This window comes from Penaeus vannamei, chromosome 28 (assembly GCF_042767895.1).
Source record: "Penaeus vannamei isolate JL-2024 chromosome 28, ASM4276789v1, whole genome shotgun sequence".
In the NCBI taxonomy this organism is placed as follows: domain Eukaryota; kingdom Metazoa; phylum Arthropoda; class Malacostraca; order Decapoda; family Penaeidae; genus Penaeus; species Penaeus vannamei.
The window spans coordinates 16,943,114-16,953,113 of NC_091576.1; positions in this window are offsets into that span (position 1 = coordinate 16,943,114).

The following is a 10,000-nucleotide window of genomic DNA, read 5'->3' on the forward strand; positions in this document are numbered from 1 at the left end:
TAAAATTCGCAACTCGTACTGGCCTTATTGTTGTTGCCAAAGACTATATAAGAAAGAGAGGAAAGCACTTATTACACCAGTTAAAAAAAAAAAAAAAAGTGAGGCCTAAAACTTGTTCACATAGTAGACTATCCACCAGCCGTTGGGGCTCAGAGACTTTTGCCAGACTATATACGTATATAATCTTATATAGTGTATATAGTCTATATCTAAAGTGGATCTTGAACGTACATAATAGATTATATACGTATACATAGTCTTTGCTTTTGCCATGCTTTCCTATCTGTCGTATATATATTTTTTGGTTGTTGTTCCTCTTCCAGTCGTTCTACATTCTGCCACCTGGGGCGCTCGGATCACAAGGATCGTTCATATACACCGATTCGGTGTGACGTCACGAGTCGGAGTCGCCATTCCACTTGATGAAAAACCCATCGCTCGCAGATACATCGCTATCAACGTGAAGGAAAATGTCGTATGAATACTTTGATTCTTCAAAAACCGAAGTGAAAAGGTGATATGAAGCAAAACTAGAAGCTGTGTAGCTAAAAGAGTACTCATACCGAAATCTGGATCGACGATCCTTCGAAATGACCTAAAATTGAATATTCTGACATCTACGACTTCTATCAATAAAGCAGATGATAATAATAATTATATAATAACATAATTTGCTACAGTAATGTATGGTGTTTAGCTATATAGAATATTTTTCTGTGAAATCAGTGCCATTTCCTAATATCACTTTCCTTCCCATTTACTAGGTGTTTATACAAAGGAGACAATGAAGTCACGTATAGGCCTAAAAGCGCACATCGCATTTTTCTCTCTCCTCAATAATTTGACCTCAAGAAATAAGCCCTCTTCAGTTGTTTCTTCTGTTGGACCATATGACATTTCTGACACAGAGGCAACAGACAACTGTATACCTGCTTTGTTTTCATTTAATGGACAGTGCTTGAAGGCACTTGGGATAAACTCTGGGTGAAGTGGATCCGGGGATGGTTTGTCTGTAAATATACATTATGATAAATCAATTTACTACAAAAAAGGAATAAAATGAAAATAGAATTGCTTTTGTGCTTTTTAAAATATATGTCTACTGCCAAAACATAATGTCGACAATGTTGATCTTGTTTGGCCTTGATAGGTAGTGTAGATAGACACGAGTTTGAAAGTAATCTGTCTCTGGAATTTGAAAAGGTGTAATGTATTAATGAGTAGATCAATAATATGTTCTGAGATGTAAACATTTTCCACCAGTTGCCCAAGCACTCCCATCAGCGTTCATGCATTCCATGGCCTGCAACAGGAACAACGAAGGGAAGGACAAGAAAAAATACACGAATATGCCGAAGGCCTTTTCACTATACCCTGGCGAAGCAATAGTGAAAAGGCCTTCGGCATATTCGTGTGTTTTCTTGCCCTTCCCTTCGTTGTTTCTGTTGCAATTCCACATTTCATGGCCTGTAGGCCTACCCATCGCTTCCATTATTCAGGTTTCTTTTCGCGATCTGGGAATATATAAAAGGTTAAACTTTTCTTTTCCATCATGTGATTCGAACAACTAACGACAACACAGTTCCTTAGCATTTTCACGCAAAAAAACGAAATTCTCAGAAAAATTCAGCGACTTTTTAAGCAAAGCGCAGTGATTTTTCGAACGAACGAGGGTTTGTTTTCACCAAGTGCTCGTTGCTAGGGGCGGTTGCTAGGCGTTACCGAATCGGTCTATATGATGATGTGTATATAAAATACTGTATATAATCACGTAATCATCTTAACATATCATTGGTATTCATAATATGGGACTGAAGTGTACTCTTATCCTAACAACCTCGTACTGCATATTGTTTATTTCAATACATACTTGAAATTTGATGTAATAATAGTTGTTTGTTTGTGTATGTGTGTGTGTGTGTGAATAAACAGACGTTAAGAAGAATGCCATTCACCCTTTTTCTGCGATTCTTGCTGGAGCATCAGGTTGCATCCATTCCGCCATCCCGCTTTTGTAATTTAAGTATTGTATATATTTACCTCCGCCAAGGAGGTTATGTTTTTGGTAGCGTTGCTTAGTTAGTTTGTTCGTTTGTTAACAGAATAACTCAAAACGTTATTAATGGATTTTTTTTTTTTTACCAGGGATGTGTCTTAGCCAAAATAGATGTCATTAGATTTTGGTGGTTATCCGGATCATGATACGGATTCAGGATTTTTTAAAATGAGATACCCCTATTGCAAATGCAACTCAAAAAGTTTTGTACAGATTTTTATGAAAGTTTTACCTGAGGTTTGTGTTGGCTTAACTTACGCACCCGTCGGTCAGAACCTCAAAGTTCGACACGTATTCGACGCCTAATCTTGACCCAATGTTATTGCTTCACAGATATATTCTGATCTATCTTAAACGAAAAGGAAACAAAGAAAATCGAATCTTGAACGGATACTTTGGTTCTGAAAGTGAATAGGCTTCGAATATTGTTCAAACCGGTAATAATCCATAAACAAGAGATAAAAGCCCCATGCACGAATTTTCCCGTGAGGAAGTCAGACACTCGCCACCCGGCTGACGATCGAGTTGATCAGCAGGCCAGCATGCTGTCCAGTACGACTTGTGGTGTTATGATATACCGATGTAATGATTCACAAGATATTTTTATAGGGAGGCACAAGGTAGCTGTCAACACCAATATTATTTGAAATATTCTTATTTTAGACATAACCATAATTAGTTCTGACATCTCATGTTTTACAATATTTTTGCTGTTGGGAAACGATGGAAAATAATAATACATCATTCGTTAGATTATACAAGGTGTCCCTATAATGGAGATTCTACTGTAATGTAATTTCCTGAGAGTGATAGCCCGCTGCTCCTGAGTGAAGGGTCCAATCCCTGATTCAGTCAAAAGCTGGAAAATCTTCCTTTGAATTCCAATCATGGATCCCATATTTCCCCTTTTTGGAAACGGCTTTGTGACCATGAGGATCCCTAGTCCTTTTTATTTCTGACAGCAGGTTACTTCTGTATTAGGATCTTGTAAGACCCTCGACTCTCTTAAAGATTGTGGCTTCTCAGTCTTGATACTCCTGGGTCACGCAAAACCAGCCCTAGCCTACCGTGCTGTGGCTCTGGAGAAAAAAATCTCTTAATTGGGGGTCAAAATCTCATGTAAAGTGATGACTCCTCACTTAACGTATTCCCACCATGTATGAACCTAAACTGGATCTTGTAAGCACAGGGCAAGCATGAATGGAGGATGAATCTTCTCCCAATTTTTTTCAACATAAAGTGAATATAGGTGAATGCTTGAGGAGGGGGGGGGTGTTCTGATTGACGGGAACATTATATGCCATTGACTTTTAGTGGTCATCAGGAATTTTCTAGATGATTGTATAAGTACCCCTATTACCTGTACGGGTCACGTGTACTTCAGAAAGAGGTGATTTTAATGTAATTCTTCAAAAATATCTATACTGCATTAATGACACTTACCTTGGCGGAGATATGCAGTCTCTTGGTGCTTCTAGTTTTAATTGTTATCGTGCCTAAATTTTGTATGTGAGTTGTAAGCCTGCATAGAAACTTACTAAGATAGTGGAGGGGATACTCTGTTACTTCATTCTTTCGAGATGTATTTTTTCGTCTCAAAAACGTGTTAAAGTAAAAAAATACAGAATAAATGAATGTTTCAGGAAGTCCATTCGCTGCAAGACCTTAGCTTATGTTTTTCTATCAAAATCTGGTCTTTTGCAACACTGTAAGAACTATCAAAGCCTATATTCTTAAGAGCACCAGTGAACTTTGGACTACCTGTGATAGATAAATAAATATGTAAATAGATAGACATAGATAGATATTAATGGAATATCTTGATGTCCCAGGAAAAAACAAATTTCCTAAATGAATATATAAAGATAAATATTTGCACATACAATTAATTTAACCTTATGATTACACAGGATACATCTCCTAGTCAATATAGACTGTAATGCTGTTATATATTTTTCATATTCCGTTTAATTTGAAATGCTTCGAGTAATCACCATCATTCATACCAAACCAGTCATCAGAAATGGATAAATTTTGTTTTTCAGTTGATCCTTAACATTCAGTCTGGAGGAGGACCATGATATATATATATATATATATATATATATATATATATATATATATATATATATATATATATATATATAGAGAGAGAGAGAGAGAGAGAGAGAGAGAGAGAGAGAGAGAGAGAGAGAGAGAGAGAGAGAGAGAGAGAGAGAGAGAGATAAGCTCATTATTTAACTGGTTTCGGCCATTAGTCCACTGTATGAAATATAAGTACAACTCTCTTTCCTTGTTTGTTTGTCTGTCTCTTTCTTTCTCTCCCTCTCCCTTCTTTCCTCCCTCCCTCCCTCCCACCCCTCTCTCTCTCTCTCTCTGTTTCTCTCTGTCTCCTAATTTGATAAGTTTGAGGCTAATTAAGACTTTTTGCGACCTGTAAGTGCATTCAGACACAAGCGTGATGAGGATGATATGAATGCACTAAGACATCCTACAGGAACTATTTCCAAGCCTTACCACCCCGTACCCTGACGAATACTAAACAAGAAAACAGATAAAAAAGGGGGAATATTGCATTAAGCCCGGGTGGCATGGCAAGCCTCGCCCGGCCATGAAATCTCCACAGTGAATTATGACGTCATTGACTTTGAGACGATCCTCCCGAGCGGGTCTCGAAGATTTTCCTGCAGTCTGCTTCGCTCTCGCCGTCAGTGAACACCGACGGAAAGCACGTCGCACGCTCTGGCTCCGGGTGTTTAGTATAGAATATCTGTGATTAGATCTTCATTTATTATATCACTGAGTACTGAGAGAAGTTGATAATATACTTAAATTTCTAACCTGAAGGTCTGTGCACTTAGGCTTTCCGGCGCAGTGCTTCGTGTCGCGCCATGCTTTTATCTGGCTGGGCTTCGGAAGGGCGCTCCTTCTGCCCGGAACGACATGGTCTCGCGCCTCCGACTTCGTGCAGGGAGAGCGACTGACTCCCTTTCCTCTCGCAGGTCGCGACGATGAGACTGTCTTCCCTGGCGTGGCTGGCGTGCGCGGTCGTGGTGCTGTGCGCTTGCGTCGTCGCTGGTTCCAGCAGATGGCACCAATATCCGTGCAGTTAGTGGATGATTGCGTTTGCTCTCTCTCTCTCTCTCTCTCTCTCTCTCTCTCTCTCTCTCTCTCTCTCTCTCTCTTTCTTTCTCTCTCTCTGTATGTTTGTGTGTGTGTGTGGAGAGAGAGAGAGAGAGGGAGATTGGTATATATATTTTTTGATATGCAAAGAGACATAGTTAAGTAAACATATGTATTTGCACACACGCGTAAATGTCTATGTATTTATATCTAATGTACCACATTTTCCATTCAAAGGTTACCGTACTGGATATGCTTCTGGAGGACGTGATGCCTTATACCCGTCTGTGGTAAGACTTGGCTTGTGTTTCCGTCACTGAGGAAAGTAGTGAGTGAATCCGCAATGCAAGAAGTAATGCGTGTATATCATATACTTTTTGTCTCCTTGTAAAAGTTGATTTGCGGGTCGCTGCAGATGAATGTAATTTTACGAAGGAAATGTAAGCTTTAGTGAATAGACTAGTGAATTGAATGGTTTTGAGAATTTATGAATCTATTAACTTTGCAATTTGTTGATTATCATTTTCATTATCGTTACTATTATTATTGTTATTGTTATTACAATCAACATCACTATCACCATTATTGTCTATATTATTATAATCATTATTGTTATTAATTTTCTTATCATTGTTATTATTATTATTATCAGTATTTTTATCATTGGCATTATTTTTGCCATTATTCTTATTATTTTATCTTATCATGATCATCATTATTGTTACTACCAAGGTACATATAACCAGGTTGCTGCGCTTGAAAATGACTTTTTCCCAAAAAAATTCCAACGGGTTAATGGTAACGAACTCTGTTATCACAAATAAAAGCGAGCAATCTTGGCATTACTTCTGCTAAGTATAGACAGTGCCGAGGCGCACTCTGATTGGCTAAGTGTGGTGACAGTAGCATTATTAGCTCCACCCAATTTTTTGAACCTAACAATTTGTAAGATATTTTAGTGTTATTTCAATGTATTTTCTTTAAGAATGGTTCAGCAATAACAATGTGGAAAAGAGATCGAAAACAGAACCAAGAAGAAAAAAAAGAAATAAAGACACTGAATATTTGCAACGAATAAATGTGATTAGGTGGGGCTTAGAAGTTGCAAACTAGGGTTTTCATGAAGATACAGTGGTTATACATGTGTAAAGATACATCTTTATACTATTATCATAATCAATATGAGCTTTAACAGCCGCAGAAAGTTTGTCTTTTATCTGTATATTTATTTAAATAACATTTCCAAGAAAGTGATTTAAGTTTTTGAACACAAAACCTTCATTCTCGTTTGTGTGTGTGTGTGTGTTATTTTCCCATGCACTGAAGAAAACTGAAATTGAGCTTTTACGACGAGTAATATCTTCTACGCCGCTTTTGCGACAGCCCTGTACACGCTCACACACATACACACAAATATATTATATATATATATATATATATATATATATATATATATATATATATATATTTATATACATACAGAAATATTATGTATATATATATGTATATATGTATATATATATATATATATATATATATATATATATATATATATATATACATAAATAAATACAGAAATATATACAGCTAATGAAAGTAACCCCGCCTCCTCTTCCAGGGCGCCCTATTCAAGAGCGCTTCACCTGGCCAAGCAAGCCCGCGCATCGTCTTCGGACCCCCGATCAACCGCCGCTGTCGCGAGTGGTCCAGATGGTCCTTTTACCACTGATCCGATTCAACGTTTTACGAATAAGAGGCTGTCAACTCCATCATTTTTGTGACGGACACTGATCTAGGAGAAAAAAAAGGATAATAATGATAAGAAGAAAATAGAGAAAAAGAAAATGGATCGAGCTACTATTGTTTCATTTCTGAAGCCAACAAAAATTATGGCGGCCATCTTGGGAGTGACCACCTTGCAGTGGGATTATAGTTTGTAAAGTAGACTTTGATGAGAGTAGAAATTTTACATTTTATGATCATGTATGGTATAGGCAGGGTGATTTGGTACCTTTGGTAATGTTTAGGGAAGGGGCCTGGGATATGATGAAGAAAAGATCGAAAAATATGCTGGGAAAATGTTTTATTTCGGCAACTTTGGAAGCGAATTTAGGAAATACAAAGAAGTCAGAACAATTTTTGTCTAACCTAACACCTGCGCATCGCCCATAATGTACGCACCGCAACCTAAATGATTCCTCTTCAATTTGTATGGATGCTAGATAGATGTTCCAATGTAACGACCAATTATGCAGTCATTTAGCAACGTTATATGGAGGTGACCACTGCAGTTACAGAGGTGCAGTGCGCAAAGTGGTCACACCAAGATGGCGCCGAACTCGTATTCAAATTTTGGCGCCCAAAACCAAGAGGTTGTTCGATCCAGTTTTTTGAGATCACTGGTGACGGCGATTTCTTCCTATTTGTGATTTTTTGTTAATAGCTGATGGTGTGTTAGTCCACAGGGTTGTTTAGGTCTAATTCACTCAACTGTTGGTGGTGGTGGTGAGAGGGATTTATTGGCCATTTGTGATATACTCTTTAACTGTTACAGATGCTGATTTAGTGCACGTTTTACGCTGAATTACTTTATCTTGTTAATTACGTTATTATGTATGTCTAGATCTTCAGTAATCCACAAAACTGCAACGGCTACATTATATAAAAAAATAGAATTATTAACAGCTGCAAAATATGGTTATTTTCCTGACTGCTCTGTATCACTAAAATGCAACTATAAGACTGATTACGGAAATTAAAATGAGAAAGTGAAAGTTGCCAGAATATAAAATACAATCTATTGAAATCGTAGGTACGAGAACCCTGAAAATATATTTGCAATTTCAAATACGTCCGTAGTCTCCTTTCAAAATTCGTTTTCTATAAGCTTATTTCATATAATACATTCCGTTATGCTTTCACGTACAACAAAAGGACACACATGCACGCAAGCAACACTCACGGACACGCACGCACGCAACACACACACAAACACACACGAACGCAACATACATACGTAGCTCAACTCGTGTCTGTGGTTAATGTAAATTCATTAAAATTAAGCATTTATCAATTCCTTTTTGTCTCATCCTTTAATCAAGATTCGTCTCGATATCACCCTTTTCCATCAATCATTCAATTAATTGATAACAAAACATGTTTCCATTCATCATAAAACGTCATATTCCATTTCCTATTAAGACATTTATTGGACTGTGCCCTTGTTAGCATAGATTGGAAGATATGATTAGTATTTCAGTTCAAAAGACTTCGAGGTCTTTTTAGAGTTTGAAGTAAATCATTCAGAAAATTAAGATTAGGAATATTAAAATCATCATCAAAGATTACGTAATATTATGCAGCGATTCAGTAAATAAGAATAGTCAAATGAGTAGCTTTCTTTTATCGTACAAAACAGATTAAAGTACTCAAGATGTAGAAAGAAAAAAAGACAAGAAATAAGCTCAAAATAGAGGGAATAGAAAAAGCAACTATAAAATATATTCACAGCCGATGCGGATGCCCTTTTATCCGCATGTAAGCGATATCGTTCCACACATCTGTCCGTGGTCGAAACGGAAGCTGTGTCTTCATGTCGCAGCCTCTCGTGTTTGCACCGCCAGAGGAAGCAGCCGATTCGCACCTGCCACACCCGAGCCTGGTTGACCTAAGGTGAGCTGCATCTCCCCCTCGAGCAAGCCTTGTCTAGGCTGGGACAAACATCTCCCCGAGCCAGCATAAAAGAAGAAGGAGACGCAGAACAACGGAAGAGCAGACGGAGACAGGGCAGACAGACGACGGTCTGGAGGCCGTGTCACACAAGCACTATTTCCGCATTACTTTTCCGATGCCACCACGGAAATCGTGGTCATTTTGGCTCGCGCAGTCACACTAGCGATAAAAACCACGGAAACAGTCCGACCAAAATTTTAAACAAAGAAAATAGGTTTAACCCCCGCACAGGCTCTGGCGATGATGGTCGTCATTCTGGCTATGTGGCGACAATTTAATGCGAAACAACGAATGTATAAGGCTAAATAAGGGCGTATTCTCGCTACTCTCATCTAGTCAGCTGACGAGGACAAATGTAAACAAACAGGCGAGCAGCTAGTTACAAACTAGTATCTGTTTTTATTAAATACAACAGAGAATTTTGCCAATTTTGAAATATTGTTTACAGTTTAGACTCTTTTTGAATCGTTTTATATTATAAATACTTTTTTTTTACATTACTGTAACGATTATCTATTATAGCTTATCATTTGAACGAAAAAGACGACGGAAAAAAAACACGGAAACGTCAAAGAACCACGGAAATTGTGCTAGTGTGACACCCCCTTTGCTCGCCACCGCGCCGCCTTCGGCACCCGGGGCACGGCTCTCGTGGGGTCACACACTTACCTCCCCCAATAAACCCTTCAGTGAAGACCGCTTCAATTCACCTGCTCCACGCTCCAACCTCTCACGCTGACTTCTGGTGGCTGGCGGTGGGCAGCCTCTTCGCCCTCGCTCCCAAGGTCTATATAAGTACTTATATAGACCTTGCTCGCTCCTACTTGACATGTGGCGGCAAGCGGTGGGCGAACCTCTGAACGCCCAACGCCTTACGTTCACACCGCACATTGTGAATAACGATAGTAACGCATTGGATAATGATTTTTTAAATAATTTTAGCAAGAAAAAAATACACAAGGTGTAAATAAATCTAGAGTACAAGTAAAACCGAACTGCAAAACAGAAAAAATGTAAGAGGTGAAATAAGCGAAAAAAAGTCCAAGGAAAATACAGCTAATAAAATGTATACAAAAGTACAAAATGTAA